Here is a 9,647-nt window from a genome sequence, read left to right on the forward strand (position 1 = left end):
GTGTGTGTGTGTTTGTGGGCAGGTGTCTGTGTGGGCAGGTGTGTGTGTGTTTATGTGTGTGTGTGTGTGTGGCGGCAGGTGTGTGTGTGTGGGCAGGTGTGTGTGTGTGGGCAGGTGTGTGTGTGTGTGTGGGGGTGTGTGGGCAGGTGTGTGTGTGTGTGTGTGTGGGCAGGTGTGTGTGTGTGTGTGGGCAGGTGTGTGTGTGTGTGTGTGTGGGCAGGTGTGTGTGGGCAGGTGTGTGTGTGTGGGCAGGTGTGTGTGTGTGTGTGTGGGCAGGTGTGTGTGTGTGTGGGCAGGTGTGTGTGGGCAGGTGTGTGTGTGTGGGCAGGTGTGTGTGTGTGTGGGCAGGTGTGTGTGTGTGGGCAGGTGTGTGTGTGTGGGCAGGTGTGTATGTGTGTGTGTGTGGGCAGGTGTGTGTGTGTGTGGGCAGGTGTGTATGTGTGTGTGTGTGGGCAGGTGTGTGTGTGGGCGTGTGTGTGTGGGTGTGTGTGTGTGGGCGGGTGTGTGTGTGGGCGGGTGTGTGTGTGGACAGGTGTGTGTGTGGGCAGGTGTTCGTTTGTGGGCAGGTGTGTGTTTGTGGGCAGGTGTGTGTGTGTTTGTGGGCAGGTGTCTGTGTGGGCAGGTGTGTGTGTATATGTGTGTGTGTGTGTGGGGGGGCAGGTGTGTGTGTGTGTGGGCAGGTGTGTGTGTGTGGGCAGGTGTGTGTGTGGGCAGGTGTGTGTGTGTGGGCAGGTGTGTGTGTGTGTGTGTGGGCAGGTGTGTGTGGGCAGGTGTGTGTGTGTGGGCAGGTGTATGGGCAAGTGTGTGTGTGTGGGCAGGTGTGTGTGTGTGGGCAGGTGTGTATGTGTGTGTGTGTGGGCAGGTGTGTGTGTGTGTGGGCAGGTGTGTATGTGTGTGTGTGTGGGCAGGTGTGTGTGTGGGCGTGTGTGTGTGGGTGTGTGGGCGGGTGTGTGTGTGGGCGGGTGTGTGTGTGGACAGGTGTGTGTGTGGGCAGGTGTTCATTTGTGGGCAGGTGTGTGTTTGTGGGCAGGTGTGTGTGTGTGTGTTTGTGGGCAGGTGTCTGTGTGGGCAGGTGTGTGTGTATATGTGTGTGTGTGTGTGGGGGGGCAGGTGTGTGTGTGTGGGCAGGTGTGTGTGTGTGGGCAGGTGTGTGTGTGGGCAGGTGTGTGTGTGTGTGTGGGCAGGTGTGTGTGTGTGTGTGTGGGCAGGTGTGTGTGGGCAGGTGTGTGTGTGTGGGCAGGTGTATGGGCAAGTGTGTGTGTGTGGGCAGGTGTGTGTGTGGGCAGGTGTGTGTGTGTGTGTGTGGGGGCAGGTGTGTGTGTGTGTGTATGTGTGTGTGTGGGCAGGTGTGTGTGTGTGTATATGTGTGTGTGTGTGTGTTTGTGGGCAGGTGTCTGTGTGGGCAGGTGTGTGTGTGTAGGTGTGTGTGTGTGGGCAGGTGTGTGTGTGTGGGCAGGTGTGTATGTGTGTGTGTGTGGGCAGGTGTGTGTGTGTGGGCAGGTGTGTGTGGGTAGGTGTGTATATGTGTGTGTGTGTGGGCGGGTGTGTGTGGGCAGGTGTGTGTGTGGACAGGTGTGTGTGTGGGCAGGTGTGTGTGTGTGTCTGTGTGGGCAGGTGTGTGTGTGTGTCTGTGTGGGCAGGTGTGTGTGTGTGTCTGTGTGTGCTGGTGTGTGTGTGTCTGTGTGGGTAGGTGTGTGTATGTGTGTCTGTGTGGGCAGGTGTGTGTGTGTGTGTGTCTGTGTGGGCAGGTGTGTGTGTGTGTGTGTGTGTGTGGGCAGGTTAGAAAGCCTTGCCCTGTTGAACACTACACCTGACTTGAGGCCACCACCTCTTGGTTGTCCAATGTTCTTGCTTCTCTAGGGCTCTTCTCAGATATTCATTATACCAGCTCCCCAGAATACCAAAGCCAGGGTGGGTGACCGCGAGCCCTGGTGGTTGTCATAACTGCGGCCACCCAGGGGCAATACTCCATAACAACAATCCCCTGAGGTGGTGTAGGATGTAAGGACCTATTCACACTACATTCAGCGCTGCATTCAGGTCTTTACACAAGGCTTACAACTGAATCTCTGAAATTCAGGATTGTGCTGTCTGAAATGAGACATCTGAAAGCAGAGCAAATGGAGCCTAAAGATTCAGACTTTAGCCTCGGTTTGCCTTTGTTCAAATCAATGGCTATGTCAAGGCCCATCTGAATGCCATTTTTCAGGGATTTAGATAGAAGCCTGGAAAGAGGAGATGAATGCATTACAAAATTCAGTGTGAATAGGCCCTTATATCTGGAGTCTTGATATTGATGCCACATGCATTTTACTTGTTTTTAACTTAAAAAAAAAAATACACACACACAAATTATACACACACACACACTATACATACACACACATTATACACACACACACTATACATACACACACAGATGTGTGTGTGGGCAGGTGTGTGGGCAGGTGTGTGTGTGTGTGTGTGTGTGTGGACAGGTGTGTGTGTGTGGGCAGGTGTGTGTGTGTGTGTGATGTCTGTCTGTTTGTGTGTGTGGGCAGGTGTGTGTGTGTGATGTCTGTTTGTGTGTGTGTGTGTGTGTGTGGGCAGATGTCATTGTGTGATGTCTGTTTGTATGTATTTTTGTGCTTCAAATGTGTTTATGTGTGTCTGTATATGTTTGTGTGTGTGTGTATGACTGCATGCGGCCTCCTGCTGAGTATAGTTGGCGCCGTGCGGCCTCCTGATGTCTCTGGGGGGGGCGCCGTGCGGCCTCCCGCTGTGTATAGATGGCTACGTGCGCCCCCCCGCTGTGTATAGATGGCTACGTGCGGCCCCCCCGCTGTGTATAGATGGCGCCGTGCAGCCCCCCGCTGTGTATAGATGGCTACGTGCGCCCCCCGCTGTGTATAGATGGCTACGTGCGGCCCCCCGCTGAGTATAGATGTCGCCGTGCGGCCTCCTGCTGTGTATAGATGGCTACGTGCGGTCTCCCGCTGAGTATAGATGGCGCTGTGCGGCCTCCTGCTGTCTCTGGGGGGAGCGCCGTGCGGCATCTATACTCAGCAGGAGGCCGCACGTAGCCATCTATACACATATACTCAGCAGGAGGCCACACGTAGCCATCTATACGGTGCCATCTATACACAGCGGGAGGCCGCACGGCGCCATCTATACACTGCGGGAGTCTCAGTGCTTTGCAAGAGCAGTCAATAAATTCTGCTTGACTAATTCTGAGCACCATAAAGTCTGGTTCACTTCTAACCTGCTGTCTTCATTTTCAGCTTGCTGAATTCTAACTCATTTACTGTCATTCGAGACGATGCCTTTGCTGGTCTCTTTCACCTTGAATACCTGTAAGTGCTCCACTTAATGTCATATTTTTGATTCTGTTCTTCTTCATCTTTTGGCATGTGCAATTGTATGAGCAAGTATTCATATGAATTTATGACCTACTTAAACCTTTGAGGACCTTAAATTTTATTCAATCAAATTTTTTTCCAGTTTAAAACTATGGGACATATATGTGCCTTGGTCCTCAAAGGGTTTTTAAAGGGGCTGCAAACATAAATACGAAAAAAATAATTCAATTAGTGCTTTTTGTGTTCATTTAATTTTTATTTGAAGTCCATTTTTTTTATATACCTTGAAATTAAGCCCTACCCCATGGAATGAAGCCCTACCTACATGACATCTGAGAGCTACATGGATCCCGCTTGTGAGGTGCCTGTCCGTCACTACTATTCAGTTTTAGGGTCCACTCACTAAGCCATATATTCTCTCATGCAACAGAATAGGGCCAATTATGCTACTGACACTCGGCTCAAACTCTGTCAGAGCTTCAACTGAGTGTGATCCGATTCTCTCGCAGCACAGATATGGAGAAGATGGAGAACTTAATTTCTCCATCTTCTCCATAGTCTCTGTGAGTGTTCATCGGAGTGCACTTGGATGACATCCGAGTGCAGTCCAATGTTTTACGTGCACCCATAGACTTGTATGGGTGCACATGGTCCGAATATCGAATGAGATTATTTTCTCATGCCAATAATCGCACTGTCCCATAGTATAACATAGGGCCGAGTCCTATCCGATAAAACATCACATAGCATTCGGCCGTGTTATACGACAGTGTGATCGAGCCCTTAGAGTCAAGGAATATTTACATGCAGATGATGATATTACTCTCCAAGTGTATATTTTTTTAGGCGAGTTAATAGTAAATACTTTGCCTTTTTGACATGTGATCAACTAAAGAACAAGAAAGATTTAGGACCTCCCCTATAGAGAAACGGAAAATAGTTTGGAGGACTTGCATGTCCTTTTTTATTTATTATGAGAAAATCATAAAGATCCCGTTTTTTAACCATGCTGTGACTTTCTGCTGAGGGAGAGGGAGAGAGCTGCCCTATTCAGAGTCTGTAATAAGACCTGCTGACAAAAGTGTTGAAGATACAGTCTAATGTGAATTAACAATGAAAAAAAGTTAATTTCACAAATGGCTTGTATTTTTTTTAATACAAACTTTTTTGTGTTTACAGCTCCTTTAAAGGGAATCTGTCATCAGGTTTTTGCCACCTAATCTGAGAGCAGCATAATGTAGGGTTAGAGGCACTGATTCCAGTAGTGTGTCATTTACTGGGCTGCTTTGTGTTGTTTTGATAAAATCATTGATTTGTCAGAAGGTAATTATCACTAGATGACTAGTAAGTTCTGTAGGACCCCACCCCCATCACTGATCAGTAGATTTCTGTGTACACTGAGCATGAGCAGAAAGCTGCCAATCAGTGGTGTGGGTGGGGCTATACAGAGCGCAGCATTCAGAGAGCTGCTAGATCTGCAGCAGATAAAACGGTGATTTTCTCAAAATGACAACAAGCAGCTGAAAAAGTGACACATCACTGGAATCAGGGTATCTGCCCCTATATTGTGCTGCTCTCAGATGAGGCAGCACAATTAATATTGTGCCAAATTAATTTCCCGTGAACTATCACATGATCTATCACAGGGAATCATGTGACATGTCACGTGATAAATCAGGTGTGTGGGGGGGGGGGGGGGCCCGCGCCTTCTAAACTGCCCGGGGCCCTTGCTACTCTTAATCCACCCCTGGATACAGACTTCAGAGAGTTGCACACATCTTTTTATGGAAATTGGAGGCTTCGTCGTATTCGATGAAAATTGAACTCCTTCGAGAAATTTGTTGAACCAGGTGAACTTGAATTGCAAAAGTTTCAATCATCTATATTTTGTAAGTCTCAGGATTTATATACATGAGGCCCTATATTGTGTATTGCTTATGCGTGTTTTAAGAAAAGAACTGAGCTTGGTATTGAATTAGAATACCAAGTCTGGCATAGCTGACATATTTTTTAGAATTCTGACAGTGGCACTTTGGTCTGTGATGAAACATATCATATGTTCTTTTACATGCGCATTAAGCTATTTTTGTACAGTTGTGCTAACGATCTTAGTTGCATTGACAAAGTCTTGGCTCATGACTTGTTTAATGCCCAAACATACTGTCCTCATTTGAACCTAGATAGGAACAATTACAATTTTGTTTTGTAAAAATACATTAGAGCAATGACATGATGCTATGAAGTAATACATAAAACCATCAAAGTATTTCAAGGATAACAAGAATATTTATTCTACACGCAAACATGCCTTTAACCAGGGCAAAGATTTAGTTAGCAACTCTAGACGAAATTTAAATATCAAGGCAAAGCAGGATGGCTTATTGGCGCACCATTTGTGGGGCTAATGCACCCCCAACCCTAGCTGACTATTAAATTACATCTTTAAGCCTGAATTATATAGTAAATCTCCCCAGTGTGCATTACTAATAATAGTTTTTATACATATTATATGGTATATAGCACACAGAGACTAGAGCTAAATAAACTCAGGCTCAAGGAAGATATATAAAAAATAAATTTTTATTAAGGCAATTTAAAAAGATATCACAATGTAAAAACAGTATTAAAAACAGAAACCTTCCACTACCAATTGCTGAGACCTTAGGTATAAATAACCCACATATATAATAATAGAAAGTGCCCTAAGGGGAGCGGCCCGTATAATGAATATATTTGATAATGGGCTTCAGACCGATTTGATAAATATAGGAATGGTCCTGATCAAAATGCTCTAGGGGTAGCTTTAGTTATAAATAGCCATAAGTATCTAATAATGTAGATGACAGTATAGATCCATTTGATAGAACTACATCAAAGTTGTAGAATACGGTCAGACAATAAGCCACAATAATATATCAAAAGCCAGTATATCAAAACATAGTGCAGGGCCCACTAAAGGGATAATACTTACAAATAAGACAGGTATTCAGCATAGGAGACACCCCGACGACGCCGTTTCGCCGATGCTTCCTCAATGGGGGCGTGTGTTGTGTGTGCATAATGTCTGGTTTTATATGTACTTACGAGTAATCAGCTGTTTGGGGTCACCTGAATATGCAGAGTTAATTGGCGCATGCGTGGGTACATGGACCTTCCGTTTGCAAGAAATGACTTCCGCTGTCAAGCATCTGATGCGCATACGGTGGAACGCATGACACATCTATTGCGCATGACCGGAAGTCAAACGAGTCCGTTCCCGCGCATGCGCACTTTCTGTTTCAGGATCCCCATATAGCGGGAGCGGAGTGCAGAAGGGGCGGAGAAAGAAATGGTGTATAGCGATACTCCCCAGTGTAATAAAAGCGGAGAAAAAGATGGACAGAGGAAAAGTTAGCGTATTATAATGGTACCAATTACTAGGAATCCCGCATAGGACTTTTGCGGGGAAAAAAATTATTGGATATGTATAATGAATTCTACATAAGGCCGGGAACAAAGAGTTAAATCCTTTATAGACAAAGTCCAAAAAAATAAATAAAATGTCCATATGTCCATATCAGATTCATGAAAGAAATAATAATGTAAGTTCATAGTGAATGGTGAAAAGGAAAGTGCATAAGTGAAGAAACACCATAGACTATCAAGTAAATAAAAATGTAAAGCCTATAGTGATATGCATAGAATTTATGTGAATACATGAAATATAAAAGACTATGTTTACAAATTGAAACCAGTATCATGTAGAGCATAAATATGAAAATGTGCTCCACACATATAAATGTCAATTAATATATAATATATTGCGAAGTGCGAGTTGGAAATTGAAGTTTATAGTGATATGCATAAAACAAAGTGAAACATAGTATCATAGAAAGAACTACCGTATATTCCGGCGTATAAGACGACTTTTGAAGACTGAAAAATCTTCTGTCTAGTCTGGGGTCGTCTTATACGCCGGTAATGCTTTTAAACTTTCAGAAATTGACATGCGGGGATACTCTGGGGGTGTTAATAAGCTGCCGTGGCCGTATCCCTGCCATGTCGGAGTTAATATAAGGTGGAGGGAGTTAAAATACGGCGGCGGTAGGTCCAGACAGTCAGCGCTTCTGTGCTGAAACGGACACATCGCTGCGTATTCCCAGCTCCGGACACAGCGCAGGGCTTCTGTGCCGACAGCTTTCACTTGTCACAGAAGCGCTGCGCTGTGTCCGGAGCAGGGAAGTTCGCATCGCTTCTGTGACAATATATGAAAAGCCGGCAATTCAGCAGCGGCATAAGCCGGCACCCGACAATTTAGAATAGAAAGAATAGAGCTTCACACATAGATTAGATAGATAGAAACATGTCAGTCACATATATATGAAGTACAGTGACAGTATTGCTTACTGTACTTGTCATTTAGTGTAAAGGATTTATTAAAACAAATAATAGTGTTTTCATGCACCGTCTCTTTAAAAAAGCCGGCCGGCAATTCAGCATCGGTACCCGACAATTTATAACAGACAGAATAGAGCTTCACACATAGATTAGATAGATAGAAACATGTCAGTCACATATATATGAAGTACAGTGATAGTGTTGGTTACTGTACTTGTCATTTAGTATTAAAATAAAGGATTTATTATTAAAAAAATTGGCGTGGGGTTCCCCTTAATTTTAGGCTCTAGCGGAGGTTAAGCAGACGGCTGGGGCAGATGTTTGAAGCCTGGGAAGGGGGTAATACCCACGGAGCTTCCCAGGCTACTAATATCAGCCCCCAGCTGAATACCTAGTCTTTACTAGCTATTAAAATGGGGGACCCCCCCAAAAAAATGACGTGGGGTCCCCCCTAATTTAATAGCTAGCAAAGGCTAGGCAGACAGCTGGGGGCTGATATTAATAGCCCAGGAAGGGAGCCATGAATATTGGCCCCCTCCCAGGCTAGAAACACCAGCCGTCAGCCGCCCCAGAAATGGCGCATCCATAGGATGCGCCAATTCTGGCACTTAGCCTCGCTCTTCCACGCTGCCCTGTAGCGGTGGCAGGGGGTAATAGGGTTGGGGTTGATGTCAGCTTATAATGCCAGCTGACATCAAGCCCAGGTTAGTAATGGAGAGGCGTCTATAAGACACCCCCATTACTAACCCCATAGTCAAAGTTAAAAAAAACACAAACACCCAGAATAAAGTCCTTTAATTGAAATAAAGACACAATTCTTTATTGTTCTAAATTAAACCATACTTACCGTCACGCCCATTCCAGCTGAAGCCAACGATCTCCTGCAATAAAAGAAAAATAATAAACCAACCTCATCCTTACCTTTCCATGGCTCCCAGGACCGGTCCAGCTCTGCTACATCGAGATGACAGGCTGGACCGCAGCAGAACGCTGCCATCCAGCCTCTCATCCCGCAGACACTGAGAAGCGCAGGCTTGCTTGCGCTCTGCAGTGTCTGGCTCTGACGGCATCCAGATGAGCCGACAATGAACTCAGCTCACCTCCTGGACGTCCGTCACTGACAGCGTGGGAAACTTCTACTGCGCATGCGGGGAGCAGGAGAATTTTCCCACGCTGTCAGTGACGTGCATGAGGTGAGCCGAGTTCATTGGACATGATCTCGGCTCATCTGGATGCCGTCACAGTCAGACACTGAGGAGCACAAGCATGCCTGCGCTTCTCAGTGTCTGCCGCATGGCAAGCTGAACGGCAGCGTTCTGCTGCGGTGCAGCCTGTCATGTGAATGTAGCAGAGCTGGACCGGTCCTGGGAACCATGGAGAGGTAAGGATGAGGTTGCTTTATTATTTTACTTTTATTTGCAGGAGATCGTTGGCTTCAGCTGGAATGGGCGTGATGGTAAGTATGGTTTAATTTAGAACATTAAAAAATTGTGTCTTTATTTCAATTAAAGGACTTTATTCTGGGTGTTGTGTTTTTTTTAATTACTTTACTAGAAATTCATGGCGGTCATGTCTAATATTGGCGTGACCCCATGAATTTCGGGCTTAGGGCCAGCTGATAATGCCAAGCTGGCCCTAACCCCTTTATTACCCAGTGAGCCACCGCACCAGGGCCCTGGATGAGTTGGGTACAGCGCCAGAAGATGGCGCTTCTATGAACGCGCCATTTTCCGGGGTGGCTGCGGACTGCAATTTGCAGCGGGGGGGGCCCAGAAAGCTTGGGTCTCCCTGCGCTGCAGATTCCAGCCCCCAGCTGCCTAGTTGTACCTGGCTGGACACAAAAACAGGGCGAAGCCCCACGTCGTTTTTTTTTAATTATTTCATGAAATAATTAAAAAAAAAAGGGCTTCCCTATATTGTTGTGTCCGG

Source organism: Phyllobates terribilis, unplaced genomic scaffold (genome assembly GCF_046119375.1).
Source record: "Phyllobates terribilis strain yellow unplaced genomic scaffold, ASM4611937v1 Scaffold_3__8_contigs__length_932513732, whole genome shotgun sequence".
NCBI lineage: Eukaryota > Metazoa > Chordata > Amphibia > Anura > Dendrobatidae > Phyllobates > Phyllobates terribilis.